The following is a 24,296-nucleotide window of genomic DNA, read 5'->3' on the forward strand; positions in this document are numbered from 1 at the left end:
TTGGTAAGAATATAAATAGATGGCTTAATAATTATTAATAATAAAATATGTAATGTCTTTTTAAAACATTTACAAATAATTTTTTAATTCTCTATCTACCATTTAAGAAAAGTTGATCATTAATAGTTGACCATTTAAGAACGTAAAACTATAATAGGCTGCACCTGCTCCAAAAGAGTGAAAAACCCAAACTAAATGTGCACTGTGAAACAGTCACAGGACATAATGTGCAGAGCAAAATTCATTATCAAACACAATGACGAGTTGAGTTTCTTCGCTATTCATGAAAATGAGTTTCACTCATCAGACCCAGACTTTTCAGAGCAGAAACGATGACGCTGGATCATCTTACACAGAGTAGAGACCTGTCAGAAACAACTGTAATTTGTTTATTCTAGAAGATTTGCTGATTATGTAACATACTTTTTAAATATAACACAATGCTAAGATACCCTCAGCCGTATGAGCATTGTGGTTTTTTTTATAATTTGCAGTTGTTTAATTATTAAGATCCCCCTCTCTCTTATATATATATATATATATATATACGTGGTCTGTTAGAAAAGTATCCGACCTTTTTATTTTTTTCAAAAACCATATGGATTTGAATCACGTGTGATTGCATCAGCCAAGCTTGAACCATCGTGCGCATGCGTGAGTTTTTTCACGCCTGTCCTTTTGCGTCATTTGCCTGTGAGCAGGCTTTGTGTGAGCAATGGTCCACCCCTCTCGTCGGATTTTTATTGCGAATAAATGCCTGAACGATTTGGAGCTTTGCTGCATCAATTTTTCCAGAAACTGTGAGAGACCTCCAGGTGGACACCATTCGGAAAATTCATATGGCTTTCAGCGACAATTTTATGGGGATTACACAGATTAAGGAGTGCTCCAGCCGGTTTAAAGACCGCCCACAGCGTCTGAGAGTGCGGCACACTCTGAGCGCCGATCGACAGGTTGAATCAACCAGATCATTTCCAACGTGAAGGCTTTGTTGATCCGGGACGTTGTCTGACTTCCACAAAAAAAGGCAGAAGTCGTGGACATCAGCACTTTTTCGGCACATTCCACTGTTACAGGAGTTTTTTCATGGAAAGAGGAGCGGAGGGATGCGTTACCGTGCCGCTCATGGCGCGGCACAAAACCACCTCCGTGTTGGTCTCACAGGACGGCTTTCAGATGGCTCAGACGGTTTTCGGTGGCTTTTCAGTCATGTGACTATCCGAGAAATTGTGCATGAGCTGGACATGCCCCAACATGTCCTGTTGGCGTTGCTTTTTTGGCACATTGAGACAAACGTGCAGAGGAATTCTGCGCGTCGCGGCGGTGCCGCATGGCGCAAAGCAACGCCGTGATGAAGCCTCACAGGACATGTTCTGGCAAAAAATTGATACAGCAAAGCTCCAAATCGTTCAGACATTTTATTTGCAATAAAAATCCGATGAGAGGGGTGGACCACTGCTCACACAAAGCCTGCTCACAGGCGAATGACGCAACCGACAGGCATGAAAAAACTCACGCATGCGCATGAAGGTTCAAGCTTGGCTGATGCAATCACACGTGATTCAAATCCATATGGTTTTTGAAAAAAAAATAAAAAGGTCGGATACTTTTCTAACACACCTCGTATATACCCCTGTACAAAATGAAATTGACCTTTTTCACCATTCTTGCTGTTTTTATCCCATAACTCCATAGAATTCAGTCACAGATAGTCCAAACTATACCTTTTTGGAATCTTTATGATCAGGCAAATAATGTGGAATATTTTTCAATATGATTGGAGCATCTTTTAATTTTGACCTCTGTATAATTCTTCAATTGACCCCTACCTGACCACCGATTGAAAATTCAAGTGGCCAATCGGTTTTTTCAAAAAAGGATTGTCTGAGGAGTATTTCTGCTGAATTTGATGCTTTTTATCACCATTTGCAGGATTCCCCTCTAAATATTCTCTTATCCGCTGTACTAAAAACAGAATCTGACTTTTTAACCTCTTAAAATAGGTCAAAGTTAGCCATCTTTGAACTTGTCCTAAGAATGTTCTTTGTGAATTTCAAGACCCTGGAAGTAATAGGACTGGACTTATGCTGAACACAGACAGACGCACGGATGGATGGACGCAAAGTCTTTGCAATATCCAATGGCTATATTTGATTGTCTCGGGTAAAAATCTAGCTTGTACACAGTAAAATCACTAGTGTTAAATTAACACTGACAGTGTACATATGGTCCAACTCTGGCTAGAGTAGAACCATATGTACACTGGAAGTGTTAATTTAACACTGTCACTGTTAACTTTACATGGGTTTTACAGTGATAGTAAGTGGAATAAAGAGTTTTTAGTTACTTTAGTTACTATATTTTTGTCAGTGTGCTGAACTTTTCCCCTGATGTTTGCAGTACAGAGATCTTGAACCGAAAACCCCCACCAATGTATGAACTATTATCCTTTCAAATCTCTTTCATATGAAAACCCTCGCAGCATGCACACTCTATTTTTATTTTTTTGTGGTGTAACTATTTGGCAACATGTTTCAGAGATAAGAAGTGAGAGATATTTGCTGGAAGGAAAAAAAGGATGGATACCACTGCACAAATAGAAAGGCCACTTTAAGGTTACTCCATTTCTGCACATCACAGACGATAAAAAAATGTGAAAAATAAAAACTACAAACTGTATGAGGGAGATAAAGAAATCTCAAGGAGAAACAAAAGAAAACAGCCAGGATGACAAACGGACACATGTGGTGGAGCCGAAAAGCAGGAAAAAGATAAGAGTAAAAATCTCAACAGCTTCACTCATACTCAAGACTTTAGCCAGTCGAGAGGACGTGTGCTATCAAGCAGGGAGAAAAACGACAAGAAGGATGGGAAGAAAGGGATGAGGAGAAAAGATGACAGCGCCAAGTCCTCCTTTTTTACGGCTTTGTTTGGGGAGACATGAAAAATTTATATGTAGAAGGAAAATATGGATTTGAAAAATGTGGAAGGATGATGGTGTGACTGTAACTTACAATAATAAATTTGTCATACCCTCATCACACATACAACCATTGAGGCTGAATTGCGTCAGAATGACACATCTGGCCACAATTGGGAAATATTGACTTGTGGACTGAACACCTTCAAATTTGGTCCCATTCACTCTGCTGTCCTGAGTGTGTTGCACATCTTCAAAACACTGTTGGTGCCATCGAGACGGAATGCACATCTGGTGGCGGTCTATGTGCAGTTTTTGCATCGTCTGATCACAAACTACATATTCTGATGGCATCAAAACAGCATCTGAAATAATCTGATCGCGGTTGATTGAGCTCTGAGATCGATCAGTCACGGCAAAGCCTGCTGACATGTTGTGCCACGTATGTCCATCTCCGCTGGACTCCGGCCAGAGAGGGCAAAGGAAATGTTGATATGTAATAACATGTTTGTGGCACACATTCATCATGTACAGTTAATGTGAACAGCACACAATCAAACCAAAAGCACCGTGTGCCCCTGCGTCTCTCCATGGTCTCATGCACAGTAATGCGTCATGGCACTCGTCAGAGCTGAACGGATCTCACCGCTGTAAAATTATGCATATTATTACTTGATCACCATCTAAACTCTGCAGAAGGTGTGACGTGAAACTGTATCCCAGGCCATGACAATGTTATTAAACATGAAACTCCAGCACAGAACCAGGACAGTGCATGGCCCACAGGATCCAAACCACAGCCTGTGGTGAAAAGCCTCTCACCAAGCTGCTGTGTGCTGCAAATAACCACGGCAAAAATTACATCCCATGTGATAATCCAACCAACATCATGGTGTACAGAGTTGTGCTCCTGAAGTGAGCAAAAAAGAAAAAAGAAATTAGAGTTCGTTGGAAAGTCTGATGCATGGTGTGACTGCTTGGCCCACTGCCAGCAAACCTTTAGCAAAGGTGTTGTTGTGTGGGCCGCCAGAAGAGGAGGTACTGCTGGCCCACCACCAGAGGGCGCCCTGCCTGAAGTTCGGGCTTCAGGCACGAGAGGGCGCTGCCGCCACGGACACAGCCGGGGGTGACAGCTGTCACTCATTATCTCCTGACAGCTGTCACTCATTCATGCTTCATCATCTCACTCCATAAAACCCGGACGTCATCTCCACCTCATCACCGAGATATCATCAAACCGTTCAGGTAGTATTCTCAGCCTTAACAGTGAACTGTGTATCAGTCTGAACTCTTTTTTGCAGCCGTTTTCCTGTGGTATTCCGTGTCTGTGAGACCGGCGTACGGTGTGACCAGCAACGGCTCCGCTGCACACCTCTACCAGATAAGTGGGTAGACAGGAGCTGCACGAGTGTGTGTTAGAGGTGGAGGTGGCATTCCCACCGTTGTTGCTACTGGGTGTGCACACACCCATATCTTATTGTCTCTGCTCCCTGCCAGCAGTACCAGATCTGACCTCCGAGGGCAGTGGCCACCTGGGGACTCGGGACTTGGCGGCTCCAGTATTCTCCGGGTTCGGTGGCGGAGGAAATCATGTGGTTCCGGTTCATCTCAGGACAGACGTCTTCTATCCTCGAGCCTGCCCACACGTCACCCCTGTGTTTGACTGTGCAAAATTTCACATTCCTCTGTGTTGTGCTCATTCACAACAGTAAAGTGTTTATATTCGACTCTTTCATTGTCCGTTCATTTACGCCCCCTGTTGTGGGTCCGTGTCACTACACTTTCACAACAGGTGTCCAGTGACATACGCGCACATGCACCCTGTGCACACACTTAGTGGCTCATACAGCCGTTATGCACGCACACACACAGACACACAGCTGAGTGATCGTTTCAGCACGTGTGCGTGAGGAACACAGCGCTCCCTCCCACTCCAGTCTCATTTTTGCCATCCAGATGTTGGACATCAGGCAGTCTTCAGCGCCTTTTATGGCCGTCTGATGGCATCGTGCAGGTGTGGACAAGGTAATCTGGCTGCATTCTGACACTGCTGACCACGCCTTTTCTCTCCCAACTGCGTCCGATGATCATATTTGCTGTTTCGGCCTGGTTCCTGCACATTCTTGCTATGTGTGATGGGGGCTTCAGACTCAGGAGGGTAAACCGTCTTCAGCCTCATCAGTTAGTTGCTTAAATGATTCACTTTCACATTTATTTACTCATGAAAAGGAAAATAATTTAATTCAGTTAAATCCTGCTTGTTAAATATGAGCTATGCTGTTATTTTCATCAAAATTCTGCGAGATGTTGAAAAAAATAAGAGAAACAAAGATGTTGATTTAAACATACTTAGGTAATTTCTGTTTTTTTCTCTTTTTTTAATTAAAATATTTTCCCTGTTATGACTGAAGAACCAGTGTTTGATCGGCAATCGACTTGTAATGTCAGTGAAGAACAGCACCACTGAGTGGTCAGGAGGCTAAGGTAAGCGGCCTTGTTGCCAACTTGGAGACTTTCTCACCAAGTCTGGTGTCAGGTGGCTGAGTTTTGTTTGGTTTTCTGTTTTATTTTGTTCTTCTGTTAGTTATTTTTGCATTTCACTGGTTTTGGTTCTTTATTCTCTTGCTAGGTTTTTCTGCTTGGGTCTGTCTGTCCCTGTTTCTCTTGTCTTTCTCTCTTGGTTCTTGGTGATGGGTGTTTCTCTCTCTCTGGCCACGCCCTGGTTCTGGTGCTTTCCATGCACACCTGTTTCTGATTTGCTGATTACCACCTGGGGTTATATAGCTCACTGCGTGTGTTTGTCCCTCGCCAGTTTGTTGTGCCTTGTGCTTTCATTCCAGCTCTGTTCCTGTGTTTGTATTCCTGCCTGCTTCATCATGTGTACCTGACCTCCAGCCTGTGCCTCGACCATGCCGTTTGCCTTATGTTCTTTGTGCTGTTGCTTTTCTGGACTGCTTACTTGTGTACTGACCAATGCTGGCCACCTCATTAAAACTTTTACTAAACCAGAGCTGTTTGTATGAGCCATGCATTTGTGTCTTGTAAATCCTGACCATCCTGTCTGATATCGGGTGACTTTCCAAACCCTCTTGACGACTTATTTTCTCAAAAGTGACTAGCAACAAATGTAGCTACTTTTCCTGGCATCACTGGAGACTTTTCTGGTGTTTGGCGACTGTAAAGTGAAAGCACGTATTGATCTAGTCTCTGTTCTCACCGAGCGTGACGGTTTTATGGCATTTGGAAAAGTCTATAAGCTTAATTCTGCTTATATATTGTTCAAATCAGCCAGAAACAATATTAAAAGGTTGATAATGTATTCAATGGTCGCTCCCACATTTTTTTCCTACAGCATCTGTTATAACATCATACTATGCAAATAATCTGCAAATTAGATGATGATGTCATTTAGCGACTTCTTGTGACCTTTAGGACAGCCAATAGCTACTTTTCTTACTGAGGAGTTGACAACACTGCTAAGTGGCTAACTCTATAACTTTACTGGAATTTTAGCTTTTCCAGCATGTGACTGTTTAGATTCTAAATCAATATTGCACCAATTAGTAGTTCTAAAAAAATTGAGCCCAAGGTGAAAAATACTGGAGCTCTGCTTTAGGTTTTTTGTTTTTGTTTGTTTGTATTTTTTTGATCAGGATATGTCCTTCAATGCGCATATTAAGCAAATATGTAGGACTGCTTTTTTGCATTTGCGCAATATCTCTAAAATTAGAAAGGTCTTGTCTCAGAGCTAGAGTACTGACGGGGACTAGAAGGAGAGAGCATACGAGGTCTGTGAGAAAAGAATCCGACCTTTTTATTTAATGCAAAAAATATATGGATTTGATTCATATGTTTTTACGTCAGCCAAGCTTGAACCTTCGTGCGCATGCGTGAGTTTTTCCATGCCTGTCGGTTGCGTCATTCGCCTGTGGGCAGGCTTTGAGTGAGCACTGCTCCACCCCTCTCATCATTGTTTCATTGCGAGGAAATGGCGGAATGATTTGGGCTTTTTTTCCATCAGAATTTTTTCAGAAACTGTTAGAGACAGGCAGCTGGAAACCATTCGAAAAATTTATCTGGCTTTCGGTGAAAATTTTACGGGCTTCACAGAGAATAAGGAGTGTTACTACAGCTTTAAGGACTGCCCACAATGGCGCACGACGCGCCGCGCTCCGAGCCACCATCGAGAGGCAGAAACCACCACATCATTTCTAAACGGATTGCTGTGTGGAGCCGGGACAGTCGTGTGCAATTTCTCTGGTTATCACAAAAGCTGGACATCAGCCATTTTCCGGCAGATTTCACTTTTAACAAGAGATTTTGTCATGGAAAGCCGCGCGGAGGCTTCGTGCGTCACGCCCGATTCGCTGATGAAGCGAGACAAAGGAACACCTCCGTTTTGGAGTGTTAGAGGACAAGTTGGGACAAGCCCAGCTCTCCACAATTTCTCTTATACTCAGTCGACTGGTAAGCACTGAAAGCCGAGATAGGCATGTTGAATGAATAAATGTTGAATAAATAACATGTTCACGTTAAATGTGTCTTATTTTGCACATATCTGCAAGTGGCTGATTGAATATTATTTTTGTGCTTCCAGTCATCAACACAGGCAAAATCTTCTTTTACATAGTGCTGCCTACATCAAGTAAAACATGTTACCACCTGCTGTTTTTGCACTTATTCTTAGCAAATCACCTGCAAAACCAACCAACCAAATATAAAAAAATTTAGAATGTCCATTCACTTGACTACTCATTATATGGAATCTTTGTAAATCCAACTCTTGATGTATTAAGGTGACACGGTATACAAGGACACATCAGACAAGTTCAACATTGGGGGTATTTTGATTGTAATTGTGTCCCTGAAACGTGTGTATCTGACATTTTGCCAGTTTGCCAGAAGGCACGTGGGAGATTCAAACCGAGGTACAATCTGTTTTCTTGTATAAAAATCCTTCTCTGTTCCGTTCCATTCCATCATGAAGCTGTGACACAAACACTGGCAGCTTGGTGTGAACCTGAAACAATAATTCTGACAAGTGCACAAGCTGGAATAAAAGTCTGATTACACATTAAATTCTTTTCATGCCTCTTGAACCAGAGAGTGTCTAAACTTGGTGCCAAAATTTTACGAAGTGGAAATTACTCAATCATCAAGGGTTACCGTTTCCTCACATAATCCAACAATGCAGTTCTGACTAAGTCTTTGTGTTAATTCCCCCCCGTCTCAGACTCAAAGGAATGCTGAAAGGAGAGATGGAACAAAAGCGGATCATGGAATGGCAGAAGAGACTTTGCTGTGGAGAAAAGCTGCTGCTGATTTGTGGAGCGTGAAAAGAAAATGAGAATGTGTATTGAAGGGTTACAGGCTACCTGATGTGCCTCTGTGGGATTTGCTTGACCCCTCATGAATCATGCTCTTTTATTGAGATGGCTCTTCAAGCCCTTCCCCACAAAGACATTTATCAAGTTGGAAGATAAAAATCACCAAACTATTGTGACTTAGTATTTTCCCTTTGTGCATCTGTGTGTATACTGTTGTTGTCGTGCCCCCCCCCCCCAACTACAACTTCCACTGTATTTACGTCAGGTGAGGCACCTGCCTCCCCTGACCACACGCCACTGAAATACAATAAGTGAAATCCATACATTGTGCAAAGGCAACAAGCATCATCAAGAGCCTTAATTAGATTATGTAAATTTTCTGTGTATTTTTATTTCTGGGTATCATTTAATACTTTCTGTACTCTGAATAAACTAAAAGCCAAATGGAAATGACTTGTTTTTGTTTCTTTAATTGCTGTTTAGTGTGTTCATTTAATTATTTATGTCATCTCGATTATCTAATCTCAGCATTCTGAACTTTTTTTGGAACCTTAATATTTACGCGTCAACTTTTCAGTTTCAAGTTTTTAGGTGTGTTTTAAGCCGACATCCTATTGCTGATTTCTGGCATCAATTTGTTTCAGCATGCTTTTTTGTTTGATATGACTGTGAATTACTAGATAGATAGATAGATAGATAGATAGATAGATAGATAGATAGATAGATAGATAGATAGATAGATAGATAGATAGATAGATAGATAGATAGATAGATAGATAGATAGATAGATAGATAGATAGATAGATAGATAGATAGATATTCTCTGAGGGTAGTTTTAGAAAACATGAGCAGTATAATGAGGGTAATTCTGCCACTAACCAAAAGTGAAGTTTTTTTTCCTGCAGAATGTCTAACAAGATAATGAATAAGAAGCAAGAATAATGATTAGTCTCAAGATTCAGGTCAGGTTTGAGAGCATGCACTGGTGCGACATCAACCATAATATGATTGAAAGCAACTGCACTGGACTTATCTCACGACCCCCAGCCTGTGGCACCAATGACTGCGTGCTCGTCTCAATAATGCATTTTGATTTTGATGCTATTCTGGTTTTTCTGTTTCCTGTTTCTTCAGCGTTGTAAAAACCTTGTAACTGTTAGAATGGCCTAAGGTCACCCCTCTGAGACTGGTCTGCTTGAGGTTTCTTCCTAACCATCATCAGAGAAAGTGTTCTCTTGCCACTGTCTCCTGTGTTCTTGCTCAGGGGGGTTGGTGAGGTTAGCTGTTACTCATGTGAAGTTCCTTGAGGCAGTTTTGTTGTGATTTGGTGCTGTATAAATAAAAATTGAAAATGAATATGGAATGGGCTTGGATCATTGGCAACCACAAAGACAGACCACCGGTGTATCTCCTTGCTATTTTGCAGTTGCTAGGGTCCTCAGCACTAACAGACTTGCACAATCTCTCACAATGCAATCATCTCTACTGAGTCCTCTTGGTAACCATTTGTTTGACAACATTACATTCCTGCAGTACCCAAGGATGCTCCAGAGAGATCTTGACCAAAGACATACAGTCATCACTTTTGATCACTGGTTATAGTCCAAGTCATACATCCATCCAATAAATCTGGAAGCACCAGAACCTGAGAGACTTGGAAGTTTATTTTCTGGCAAAGATACCAGCATCACCACATATCTCTATCAAGCAACCTCATGACTAATACCCCCGTCACACATAGCTGGAATCACGCAGAATGGCGTCGGAATGACGAATCAGCCCACATCTGAAAAGTGTCGGATTTCAGTTCCAAAACGTTCTGACAGCCATCTGTGGAAGTTCACACAGTTGGTCAAAATCGGCCGATGGCCCCGAGTATGATACACATGTTCAAAACCCTCCGGGCACCATCGAGATGGGACACGACACTGCAGATCTGGACAAGCTGTGATATCCATAATAATCCTTACAGTACAGATAATATTCTTCCCCGTGGGTGACATAAATAATGTGAAATATTGTGCATATCAGATCTGCGACACCACGGCGGCTGCTGGGCAGGTGCACATGCTGTCACACCTCATGTCAGAGGCGCAGAGCTGAATGGATCTCACCGTTGTAATAAACAAATTATTGCTTGATCACATTTAATTCTGTCGGACATGTGATGTGGAACTGATTTGCCATGACAACATATGAAACATGAAACTCACCTTCAATGAGCACTTAGCAGTGCAGTGGGCCAGGAGCCAGGACCACACAGCCTGTGGTGGAATGCTGGAAACAACTACGCCGTAAATAAATCCCACATGCTAATCAAACCAGAAATCACGATGTAGAGTTATGTTGTGAGGGGAAAAATATTAAAGTTTGCTGTCATGAATATTATACAAATAATGAATGTTTATGAGTTCAATGGTATGAATATTTCATGAGGTGAAAGCTGGAACATAACATTCAAAGAGGAGAAGCCGAGTGGAATGGTATGTTCCAGCTTTCACCGAATTAAATATTCATTCAATTGAAAGACTATAAAAACATTCACCATTTGATATTTTATTAATTTCTAAACAACAGAAAAGGGACTTATATTTTGGTGTTCCACTGCTGCTAAAGTCCATTTTGTGACATGTAGTCCAGTGATGTTGTGCACTGACTTCAGACTTCCATTAAAAAAAAAGACTTTGTGTAGTTCCCCAGTCCAGCCAAAAATCACATCAGCTTTTCATCAACAGCTCTTCATGCATCCAGACGGCTTACAGTGGAGTGGATTTCTATGTGTGTGTGTGTGTGTGTGTGTGTTACAAGAATTACCAGTTAGCTCAATCAAATCATGTCTCAGTGGTCGTTGCAACCTGGTCGTCACTTGTGCGCGCGTGTACTACCAAAAAAAGAATATGTACATCCTCAGTGCAGCGAAAAAAAAAAAATCACATCAGAAATTAGTCCAGCTTTTCATTCCACCTTCCTGCCAACAGCCTCCAGACAGCACAGTGGATTTGTTTTGTGTGTTCATGCGCTCGCGAGTGCGTTGTGTGTGCGCATGCATGCACGTGTGGCTGCGTGTGCATGTGGGTGTACGAGCACATGTGGGTGCGCACACATGCACATGCACAAGCATGTGTGGGTGAGCATGTGCATGCACGAGGATGTGCGCGCATGCATGTGTGTGCACGTGCAGAGTGCAATGGTACCAAACGTATGGAACCAAATTTGCACTCTAAATGGAACCAGTTGCTGCACTCTAAATGCAACGCAACACAAATGGGATGAATTAATCCATGTCACGTGACATACAATGCACCAATCAAATGACAAGGATCCACTCAGCTGTCATATATGTAAAGTGGGAAAGCTCATTTTTAAACAAAGGTGTCCTTTGACTCTCAGCAAAGGTTTGCTGCATGTGCGCGCACACGCAGTGAAGTTTAGCTTGCAGTAAAACTGTCCAGTGACAGCTGAGCACATCCGCCACGCGCACACATACGCAATGGCTTATTAAGAAAACACACACACTTCTATGAACACACACACTCACGTGAGGTCAGTGAGCCTGGGAAAAAGAGGACGAGCGAAGGAGTGATTGATTGGGAGTGGGTGACCGCACGGATGGACATATATGGCGTGAGTCCGGTCCATACGTTGGTTGTTCTTTGATGTCCAGTACAGGTCCTGTGCAAAGGTAGTACAGAGCATTTGCCATCCAGACTTTTGAACATCAGGCAGTCTTCAGCACCTTTTATGGCCACCTGACAGCAGTCTGTGTCATTTACGTAGGCTTTGGATGCAATCTGATAGGTGTGGAGGAGGCGGGCGGTCTGCGTTCTGACATGACTGACCACGCCTTTTTTCCTTCCGACTGCATCTGGATTATGACCATTTTACCATGTCGGCCTATGTGACTATGTGTGACGGGGGCTTAAGTCTCAAAGTCTGATCTCCAAGAGCCATGAATATCACCGTCAACTTACTATATGTACAAATTAAATGACTCTTGGCATATGTTCAAGTCCTGTATGTTATTAGATATAAACTGGGCAAAAACACTCTGAGGGCAAAAGTCTACATTAGTCTTTGTATAGTCTTAGTGTTCTCTAATGATTTGAAATTCTGCTTTTTTTCCCCTCAATTGAGCCAAGATGTCAGCGGTCTTGAATTTCAAATGTTCCCACAGTAATCTTGCCGACACGTCATCAGGGTTGTTGACTCTGACCCGGTTCCTCATCTTGAAGAAGCAGACACATCCACACTTTTCTTGCTGCAGTCCACCTCCCCCGTGGGTGACATTTGCAGCTGGTCTTTTCTTCCATTTTGGCATGCACGATAAATTTCAATACTATTGTTTTTGAAATAATCACATTTAAATTTGTGCAAGATTGGCATGATCCAGACATAACCTGTGCACTGTGTTATTTTGTAGGAGTGCAGTGTTGCTCGAGGCTGAAGCTATTTTTGATCAATTCCTTCCAAACATTTCTGGCTATGAATTAAAGCTGAGCATTTGTAAATGTGCATTTGTGCCACGTGCACAGAATTTGGTTTCTGGCTTCAGATGATATTTGCTGATCCTATGTTTGCTGTACTCTGTGTAATATAAATCTATAATCATTTTCTGCACGTGTGGGAACAAAATGCCACATTTTACAGATCAGTGAGACTCTATTAAAGCCCAGATATGACAGCGCACTGGGTTTTTGCTTCAACTGCAGTGATCTGAATGATCTCTTTAATATTTTGCCAAAGCCCCATACTCGCTGACATTACAACAGGCTACTCAGGAAAGGGTTTTTTTTTTGGGTGCTTTTGCATAAACTCTGTACAGGCCTGTAGCTTTATAATAATATCATCCAGTGAACCTTCACGTAACAAAAGCTTTCTGCCCATACAAAAAATGCACTCTGATGCAGTGTACAAAAGGATTTCTTGCTAAACTGGGGAGACGTGAAATCCTTTAGCAGGCGAAATGTAGGCCAGAACCAGATCTGCATGCTCCAGGACCACTGGCATCGCTTCAGGCTGCTGAGAAATGAATGTTTGAGAACGATCAGGAGGGCAAAACTGCACTTTGCCTTTAGTCTCTGAAAAACTGCAACAAAAGCCAAGCAAGGTGCCCCCCCCCCCCCCAAAAAAAGTGTCTGGGACTATTCCATAGAGAAATGTGGCAATTTTGGTTTTTATTTGTGTTTAATTCCTCAGAATCTGTGATCTTTTAGTAGTTTCAGGAGAGAGTTCTGAGTGTTTCACGCATGCTTCAAGCATGAAAGGCTGATACTTTTTACACTCTGTAGGGTTTTAAATCCACTGTAGTCTATTTATTAATTTGTGAGGGGGAGGGATTAAAAACAGTCAGTTATTTTTTTGATTTATTTTTTGTGAAAGCTTCTGTTGGCTGAGCTCATCATTATCTGACAGAATCAAAACACGCCTCCTGAAATCCAAAAGTTCTGAAATAACCATTTTTGGTTTTGTTAAACCTCAGGCTTTTTTTTTTTTTTTTTTTTTTGAAAGAGTTCATGTAAATTACAGCTAGCACCAATATAATCTCTGAAATTACCAGTTACACTTTTCCTCTTTGGTTTCATCTTGTTTGACTTTTTTCTTCTTCTTTTTAAAAGCCTGCTGAGATTCAGTATCTTTACCAGACATGTAAATGAAAAAATTGTGGCAGCCACATGATTAAAGTGCTGCTGCATTTACAGTACATACAGTGTATCCGCAAAGTATTCACAGCACTTCACTTTTTCCACATTTGGTTGTGGTCTAGAACTAAAATGGTGGAGTTCAAAATTAGAAGTATTCCACCTTGTGTGGAGTGATGCTATCTTAGACTATAAGCATGCACTATTGACTACAAATCGGACCTATTACTCTGATTTGATCAACAAAAACAAGCATAACGCAACGTTCTTGTTCGACACGGTGGTAACACTTATACATGGACAACCACCTGTAAGTCTCTCTCCTTTTTACAGCACAAGATTTCTTGGATTACTTAGAGAAAAAAATAGGCATTAGGTAAAACATATTCCAGCATGCCTTAACCCAGCCACTACACCCTGCTATTGAGGTGGGTGCCATTACTGAGGTATTATCCAGATTTACAGACTTTGATAGTATCTCACTAGGCATGCTGACAAAACTCGTAACATCTACAAAAAGCACAACCTCCTTATTTGATCCTATACCAACAAAGGACCTGTAGCTGACTCTTGGGCCGACTGTGCTGGGAATTATTCATCTCTCGTTAACTTTTGGATCTATTACTGAATGTTTCAAATCTGCAGAGATTAAACCGTTATTTATGTAATCTTGACTCTAGTGTATTGAAAAACTATAGGCCAATATCAAATCTATTATTTTGCTCTAAAATTCTGGACAAGGTGGTTTCACAGTAGCTTGTGGACTACCTTACTGAGAATAATCTTTTTGAGCCACTGCAGTCTGCTTTTAGAAAATATCATTCCACAGAGACAGCTCTTACTAAAGTGGTGAATAACCTTCTGCTTGCAATGGATTCGAACACCACTATAGTTCTGGTGCTGTTAGATCTTAGTGCTGCGTTTGATACCATGGATCATCATATTCTACTCGATAGGCTGGAGAATCATTTTGGGATTACTGGGAGTGCCCTTGCATGGTTGACATCATACCTGACCAGTCGTTCTCACTGTGTTTTGTAGAGTAACACTACCTCTAACCTTAGTAACATGAAATTTGGGTTCCACAGGGGTCTGTCTTAGGCCCTCTGCTTTTCTCCCTTCATATAGCACCCCTTGGGCACATATTGCAGCATTTTGGAATTACCTTTCATTGCTATGCTGATGACACTCAGTTATACATGCCGATAACTGTTGGTAATCTCATCCACATAAAATCCTTAGAGGATTGCCTTGCATCAGTGAGAAGCAATTTCCTACTCTTAAACTCTGACAAGGCTGAAATGATGGTTCTTGGTCCAGTGAGACATCAGCATTAAGTTGATCAGCTAACACTTAGCCTAGGCTCATGTGTCATACATCACACTGACAAAGTGAGGAACCTTGGGGTAATTTTTGATCCTACATTGTCCTTTCACCTTCACATTACAGATGCGATATTGTGAGGATTGCTTTCTTCCACCTGTGAAATATAGCAAAGATTTGTCCCATCCTGCCTATGGCTGATGCTGAGACCCTGATTCATGCAATTATTTCTTCTAGATTGGACTACTGCAATGTTCTATTTTCTGGTTTGCCACACCTTGTGGGGTCTCCAAAAGCAGCTGGTCATTTAGTCATTAACTGCAATCAATAGGAAGCATTAAATCCATTTAAAGATGTCAACCCTGACTCAACGCTCTGTGTTTGAAGATGTGTGTGAAACTTTGCAGCCTCCTCCCCACCACCTCTTGTTGGTTCATGATATGAGTCCACTCTGCTGCCTCCTGTTAGTCCCTGTCCATTGCTTGCCTCGCTTCTGCCTCCTCCTCTTGTCATCTCCACTTGGTTCCGTGTGCGCCATGGTCACTGCCCTGTGCTGTGCCCTCCTTCGCCCCAGAGCTACCAGTTGGACCCTGTCCAGCACTGGGGGTAGGCTCTGCTCCTGCCTTCTTCCAACAGCAGGATTCAACCTCAATGCACCCCAACAACTAGGAGAGGGGACCAGCCCCAAACAAGACTTTTTAAAGTAATATTTATATCTATGAAATAATGTTAAGTCTCTTATCTTATAGTAGAACCTGTTACAAATTCCAATGTGGGTCTGATCCCGCTATGGTGACCTCAACCAACTGCAGGTTCTATCCCTCCACTTCCAAAAAAAAAAAAAGAAAGAAAAAAATCAGGTATATTCAAAGTTAATTTACCAGAGTGCCGCACAGGTAGAGTGCAAACCTCTGCCAACACTAGTTTCCAATTCCACAAATTTTTATCTTGGAAAAAATTTCAAGGTCAAACTCCTGTCAAAGTGGCTTTTCATAAGCTAAATTAGATGTGATCAAAAGTCAGGAGTATGTTTTTAGTTCATGCATTTGAATCAAAGTTTTTGTGGTGTTGTCAGGTTTTGTTTTGTTTTTCTCAACTTTTTCAGTTTCTGAATTTTTTTTCAGGTAATTTTCACAGAACATTGGTTAGGTCCCCTTCACACATGACACAAAAGATCCATAGACTGGAAGAAATTTTGCAAACCACAAATGAAATGGGAATCTGTGCAACATTCCACCTGTTGTCGTGAGGGGTGCATGTTCGGACAGGCATGCATGATACCGTGGCAGTGGTTTCGTGCATGCTTGTGTTCGCACGCACGAACACAGTGCAAGCACGTGGAAAGATGCACACACAGCAGCGGAGGGAAATGCAGTGCGCAGATGCACAGTGGTCACCTGAAGCAATATGTGTTTTAATTTATTTCCACTCGAGGTCAGCATGCCAACATCAAGGCTTCATGCTGTAGTTATGCGACTTAATATCCTACAAGCCAGTACAGGTGTTCCCAAGCTATGACTTGTGAGCACAGATATCTGAACAGCTGCACGTTGCAGGGGGACATGTCCACCTCTGTCAACGGACCTCGGCAGGTCACAGAAAAAAAGACTCTATCTGTTGCTTTGTCCTGTGGTTTTAATTTAATGTATGTATTTTTATGTGTTTGTCCTGCATCTGTCTGATGTCTGTGTTTTTAATTTGACACCTTGCGTCCATGGTCGTGTCCAGTTGAAGGTCTGTGGTCAGCTGACAGGCGCTATACATCCACAGCAAAGCATATGAGCAAAGCAATCACACAAGAATGAGTTCACGCCTTCACCCATATGTGTTTTATTTAATTTCCACTCTTTCTGTCTGTCATGTAAAATACAATTTACGTGGTCGAACCGACATCAGCCGGCCGGGCGGCTACACCGTGCCACATGTTCAGATGCTGGCTGGTTCTCATGAGGGCATGAGTGCTCGCATACACATGTGCACTGCATGTTCTCCAGCGGAGCTGCAGGACACAGTGGTCTCTGTCCAGGACTCAGGGACCTTCAGCCACAGCTGACAATGTTGGATTCATGGTGTGTGTGTGTGTGCGTGTGTGTGTGTTGGGGGGGGGGGGGGCGACACACTCCACAGGCCATTTGTGTCGGGGGGAGACGACGAGACACTCCACACACCATTTGTGTGTGTGTGTGTGTGGGGGGGGGGGGGTTTGCACCCATGTGTGTTGCTAGGTGACGCCACACACGTGTTGCACTTTGACAATTTTCAGAGACAGGTCAAATGTGACTGCCTGCTGTCGACTTTCGTACCAGGTGCGCAAATACAACCCCAATTCCAGTGAAGTTGGCACGGTGTGTGAAATGTAAATAAAAACATAATACAATAATTTGCAAATCCTCTTCAACCTATATTCAATTGAATACAGCACAAAGACAAGATATTTAATGTTCAAACTGATGGACCTTTTTGTTTGTGACCAAATATTTGCTAATTTTGAAATGGATGTCTGCAACACGTTTCAAAATGTTGGTACAAAAGACTGGGAAAGTTGATGAATACTCAAAGAACACCTGGTTGGAACATTCCGCAGGTGAACAGGTTAATTGGAAACAGGTGAGTGTCATGATTGGGTATAAAAGGAGCATCCCCAAAAGGCTCGGCCATTCACAAGCAAAGATCGGGTGAGGATCACCACTTTGTGAACAACTGCATAAAAAAATAGTCCAACATTTTAAGAACAATGTTTCTCAAGGTTCAGTTGCAAAGAATTTAAGGATTCCATCATCTACAGTAATATAATCAGAAGATTCAGAGAATCTGGAGAACTTTCTACACATAAGCGGCAAGGCCGAAAACCAAAATTGAATACCCGTGACCTTTGATCTCTCAGGTGGCACTGCATTAAAAACCAACATCATTGTGTAAAGAATCTTACCACATGGGCTCAGGAACACTTCAGAAAACCATTGTCAGTTAACACAGTTCGTCGCTAAGTCTACAAGTTCAAGTTAAAACTCTACCATGCGAAGCGAAAGCCATACATCAACAACATCCAGAAACGCCGCTGCCTTCTCTGGGCCCGAGCTCATTTGAAATGGACAGATGCAAAGTGGAAAAGTGTGCTGTGGTCTGATGAGTCCACATTTCAAATTGTTTTTGGAAATCATGGCTGTCATGTCCTCTGGACAAAAGAGGAAAAGACCATCCAGATTGTTACCAGCATTAAGTTCAAAAGCCAGCATCTGTGATGGTATGGGGGTGTGTAAGTTGCCCATGACATGGACATCTTACAGATCTGTGATGGCACCATCATTGTTGAAAGGTACATCCAGGTTTTGGAGCAACACATGCTGCCATCCAAGCAGCGTCTTTTTCAGGGATGTCCCTACTTATTTCAGTAAGACAATGACAAGCCGCATTCTGCACATGTTACAACAGCGTGGCTTTGTAGTAAAAGAGTGTGGGAAGTAGACTGGCCTGCCTGCAGTCCAGACCTGTTGCCCATTGAAAATGTGTGGCGCATTATGAAGCGCAATATACGACAACGGAGACCCCGGACTGTTGAACAACTGAAGTCGTACATTAAGCAAGAATGCGAAATAATTCCGCCTACAAAGCTTCAATTAGTGTCCTCAGTTCCCAAATGCTTATTGAGTGTTGTTAGAAGGAAAGGTGATGTAACACAGTGGTAAACATACCACTGTCCCAGCTTTTTTGAAACGTGTTGCAGGCATCCATTTCAAAATGAGCAAATATTTGCACAAAAACAATAAAGCTTATCAGTTTGAACATTAAATATCTTGTCTTTGTGGTGTATTCAGTTGAATATAGGTTGAAGAGGATTTGCAAATCATTGTATTCTGTTTTCATTTACATTTTACACAACGTCCCAACTTCACTGGAATTGAGGTTGTAGACAAGTCAAAAATACGTAAGTGAAAAAATTCACAACAGTGGAAAATCCTGCTGATGCTGCAGGTGAGAGAAGCCGATTGATCTCAACAAAGCAGCAGAGACGCAGGGAAATGACTTTCTCATGTCAGGACACTGATGAGTTAAGATGCCGAGGTGCTTGATGGGATACTGACTGACTGGATTGTTCTCTTTACAGTTGCACCTGCTAAACTATGGGGTGCTGAATATATATATATATATATATATATACGAGGTCTATTAGAAAAGTATCCGACCTTATTATTTTTTTCAAAAACCATATGGATTTGAATCACGTGTGATTACATCAGACATGCTTGAACCCTCGTGGGCATGCGAGAGTTTTTTCACGCCTGTCGGTTACGTCATTCGCCTGTGGGCAGTCTTTGAGTGAGGAGTCGTCCACCCGCTCGTCGATTTTTTTCATTGTTTAGGAATGGCTCAGAGACTGTTGCTTTGTTTGATAAAAAATTTTTCAAAACTGTAAGGCACAACTGAGTGGACACCATTCAATAAATTCAGCTGGTTTTCGGTAAAAATTTTAACGGCTGATGAGAGATTTTGGTCTGGTAGTGTCGCTTTAAGGACGGTCCACGGCGCCTGACGGCGATCTGCTCTTCGAGGCGGCAGCGTCTCGCCGTTTCAAGTTGAAAACTTCCACATTTCAGGCTCTGTTGACGCAATAAGTCGTCAGAGAACAGAGAACTTTCAGAAGAAGTCGGCATGAGGAGTTTATTCGGACATTCCATTGTTAACGGTCATTTTGTAATGAAAGAACGTGCGGGCAGAGTCGCATGTCGGGCTGGACCCGACCGCAGGGGGTCGCGGCAGGAAAAACACCTCCGTTGGAAATCTTAACGGGCAAGTTGGAACATGCCCAAGCTGTTAAACAATTTCTCAGTTACTCACTTGTTGAAAGCCATTAAAAGCCGCCTGAATTCTACAAATGGTTTTCAACACGGAGGTGTTTTTCCTGTCGCGGCGCACACAGATTTGCGCGTACGTCTTTCATTAAAAAAATGTCCTTAAACAGTGGAATGTCCGCATAAATTCCTCATGCCGGCCTCTTCTGAATCTTCTCTGTTCTCTCACGATGTCCTGGGTGAATTAAGCCTTAAATTAGGATGTTTTCAGCTCGAAACAGGCCGACGACATCGCCTGGAAGCGCTGCAGGACGTCCCGCTCCGTGGGAAGTCCTTACACCGACAGAAACACCCCATAATCTCTCATCAGCCGTTAAACTTTTCACAGAAAACCAGCTTAATTTCTCGAATAGTGTCCACTCGGATATTCCTCACAGGTCCAGAAAAAATTTTGATAAAGCAACGCGCGCCGTCTCGAACAGCGTGTGAAACAAAGGAATTCAGCCGAGAGGGCGGGACCACATCTCACTCAAGGCCTGCCCACAGGGAAATGACGTCACCGACACGCGTGAAAAAACTCACGCATGCGCACGAGGGTTCAAGCATGATTGGTGTAATTGCATGTCATTCAAATCCATATAGTTAAAAAAAAAAAAAGGGTCGGTTTATTATCTAAGAGACCTCGTATATATATATATATATATATATATATATATATATATATATATATATATATATATATATATATATATATATATATATATAGCTGTAGCTTTTAAATTATTTTTTGTCATGTTTGACTTTCATGGCAGCAAATATTTTACTCTTAATTCTTTTCTTTTTTTGTTCTCTTTTTCATGACATGCAGACTAAAATGTAATATTTTATGGGAAACAGTTTCATGTCATAAATTTTACTTTTAACCGTTTTTAACTACTTGGGTATTAAAATAATCTACAGTAATTAGCTAAATTTTTAATTGCCCCAACCCATCTGCACATCTTATTAAGCAGTTTTCTGTTAATCCTGAAGACAACCTTTAAATACTGCAGCTGAGCTTTATTGATTTATTTATTATATCTCCACAGCATCCTTCATGTGAGGGTGACTGACAAGGTAAGGTGATGTTTTGGTTGATCTTTTTGGTTAGTTGAATTTACTGACATTTGTGAAAGTTTAAAAGTCATGTGTGTTGAGGTAGCATCTGCTGCACAGAGAAGGTTCCTTGTGTGACCTTATGTTGATATTTAACACTTTGGAAAAACTCATTTTTGCACTCAAGGCCAGATTTTTTTATTCAGGTTTGCTGTTGCTCCAGTCAAAATGGGCAAAAAGGTCAGAAAAAACGAGTAAAAAGCTGAAAATTGGTGTATGCTCTCCCTTCAGTAGCCTTGATAACATACAGAAAGTCTCTGTCTGTCCTCTTTGAGCTCTCACCGTTCTGGATATACAGTATAACTTAGTATACAAAGGTATATCTTTGATTACTTTTTATTAAACAGCCATAAAATGCTTTGGAACATTGACGTAAATGTAAATAAAGAAAAAAGCATGAGATCATAATGTCATAACCTCATTTATGATGCCATAATATGATGTCATTATGTTGAAATATCTCATAGCCGGTAATTATTGGCCTCAACTTTATCTAAATTCTGGGTCTTTTAGTGAAGCTTAGGGCTAGTGGCTGGTGATTACCTTAATATTTCTTCTGCTTTCCTGTTCCTTAATGCTGACAAATTCTACCTTAAGTGTAGTTTTTCTGGCCAACTGACTGTTTTCTTTTTCTCTGTCTGAGATGCAGCTGGATTGGAGGATTTCTGTGGTGGACACAGGACGGACTCTGCATGGACTCTCATCAATTGTTGTTGTCCTCTGTATTGTGAAACCTTTTTTTGGTAGAATGGCCTAAGCAGTGGATCACCCCTTTGAGTCTGGTCTGCTTGAGGTTTCTTCCTTAATATCATTAGAGGGAGTTTTTTGTTACCACTGCCACATGTGTGTTTGCTCTAGGGGTTGGTAAGGTTAGACTTTATTTGTTTGAAGCACCTTGAGGCAGCTTTGTTGTGATATGGCACTATATAAACAAAATAAATAAAAATAAATAAATAAATAAATAAATTGAATTATTGAGTTTTTCACTGGAATGTTGAACCACAAAGTACTCTTGAAAGAAGATGTTATACAATCCAAGATAGGTGTTCTATGCAGTTTTTCAAACTTGGGGACTTGGGTTCACAATATACGTAGTATTACGGTTTGAATCAGACTGTGCCGAAATGAAATGTTATTAAGGGGATTTTTGTTTTCGTGAATAAAGGTCACAGATGAAGTCACATTCATCAAAATGAACCTCATCAGCCATATGGAAATTAAATATAATTTTCACTTCTCAACATCCCCTGAAAACATGGGGGGGGGGGAGGGGGGGACTGATTCTCTGACAGATTTTAACCAATCAGCAACTTTAAATAAGGAGATACATGATGATGTCAAGATTTCACAATGACATCATGGCATCTACGGGACATTATAATATATCTGTTTCATTTTTGAAGCAATCTTGTCAAACAGTTAAGATACATATACCACTGCAAATAATTAAATGATGAACATGTGTGAAACACTATTTTCGACATCCATGACACCGATGGTGTCATGATGTCATACCAGGAAAAGCTCAAGCTGGATACATGCAGACTTTTAGTATGTTGTTTCGGGCGGTTGAAGGATTGCATCCAACAATTTTCAGCTTATTTTTTCCAACCTTGGCCAAAAAATGACCTCATATTACTGGACTCAGGGTTTGGGTCTCAAACTGATTCCAGAAAGGGCAAAGAGGGTGCAGGTTTTCTTTAGAGCCGCCCACTGCACCAGGTGATTTCAATGATGTTAATCACTGAAATCACCTGGTGCAGTGACCTCTTTAGAGTTTGGTCAATGCAGTGTCCCCTGAAACTGTGCGTGTGTGTGTGTAAGCACATGTGCCCACACCTTAGTAAGCTTCAGAGCAGAGTGACAAAAAGGCAATAATCTGCTTTGACCTCCCTCCTCTCATCTTTTTCTTTGGCCCTTTGACCTCTGTGTCTCACGCGGGGGACACATGCTTGCTATGCTGTGCACTCTGCATTGAAAGTGCCAACACATTTTAAAATGCAGTCGCTGAAGGTGGAACATGAAACTTTCAAAGACTCTGTGTCCTCAGGGCAGTAGTAGATCTCTAAGCTCAAGGGATGTCCTTATCAGGGTTTTTTTTTTTTTCTTTTTGCCCATTATCCTGGCCACAGTCATTTAATATTGAGTATCTGCTGGTAACAAGTCTCGATCTAATGCTTTTATTTTTCTACATATTGCTGTTGCACACAATGCATTGCAAGCACATTCTATAACACTGGTCAACATGATATTTCTTGCATGAAGTTTTGCAACAGTTTTTGTGTAATTTGGGGGCGCTGAACCAGAATCTGGTATTAGTTTTTGCCGATCACATCACGTTTCTGAGATATGAAAACATATTTCTCGTATCAAGCATTGAAGCAAAAGCTGCTGTCTCCCACACCTGTTTGGGGTCATAAACGATATTACGACTCCTGTTCACATTTCGCGAACCTTTTTTAAAAACTATGCTTTTGAAGTTGCTGAAAATCATTAAAGGCCCTTAGGCAAGGTCCTTAATCTCCTAGTTGCTCCCGGTGTGTAGTGAGTACCTTGTATGGCAGCACCCTCACATCGAGGTGAATGTGAGGCATTATTGTAAAGCGCTTTGAGCATCTGATGCAGATGGAAATCCGTTATATAAATGAATGCAGTTCATTTGCTTTTGTGCATGATTAGTGGCATCAAACTCATGAGTGAATGAGCAACTTTTGCATAATCCATCAATAAGGAACATGCAGATTGCAAAACAACGTGATGTGATAGAGGAAATAATTTAGTATCTGGTTTAATTTATCAGATATACCTCCAAACATTTGATTACAATGGATTTACTGATTGATATGGGCTTAAAATAGTCTTGCTTGTCTTAAGCCCTGGTGACACGTCACTAACGCAGGACACGGAAGCCAAAATATTATCTTCATGGACAGAATTTCTAGGCGCAGCCAGGGTGTAGAGGGGGTCTGATTTGGGAACCACAGAATCTCATCTCTGCTGTTTGCGGATGATGTGGTTCTGTTCACTTCGTCATATCATGACCTTCAGCGTGAACTGGGGTGGTTTGCAGCCGAGTGTGAAGCGTCCAGGATGAAAATCAGCACCTCCAAATCCGAAGCCATGGTTCTCAACCAGAAAAAGG

This window comes from Thalassophryne amazonica, chromosome 17, assembly GCF_902500255.1.
Source record: "Thalassophryne amazonica chromosome 17, fThaAma1.1, whole genome shotgun sequence".
In the NCBI taxonomy this organism is placed as follows: domain Eukaryota; kingdom Metazoa; phylum Chordata; class Actinopteri; order Batrachoidiformes; family Batrachoididae; genus Thalassophryne; species Thalassophryne amazonica.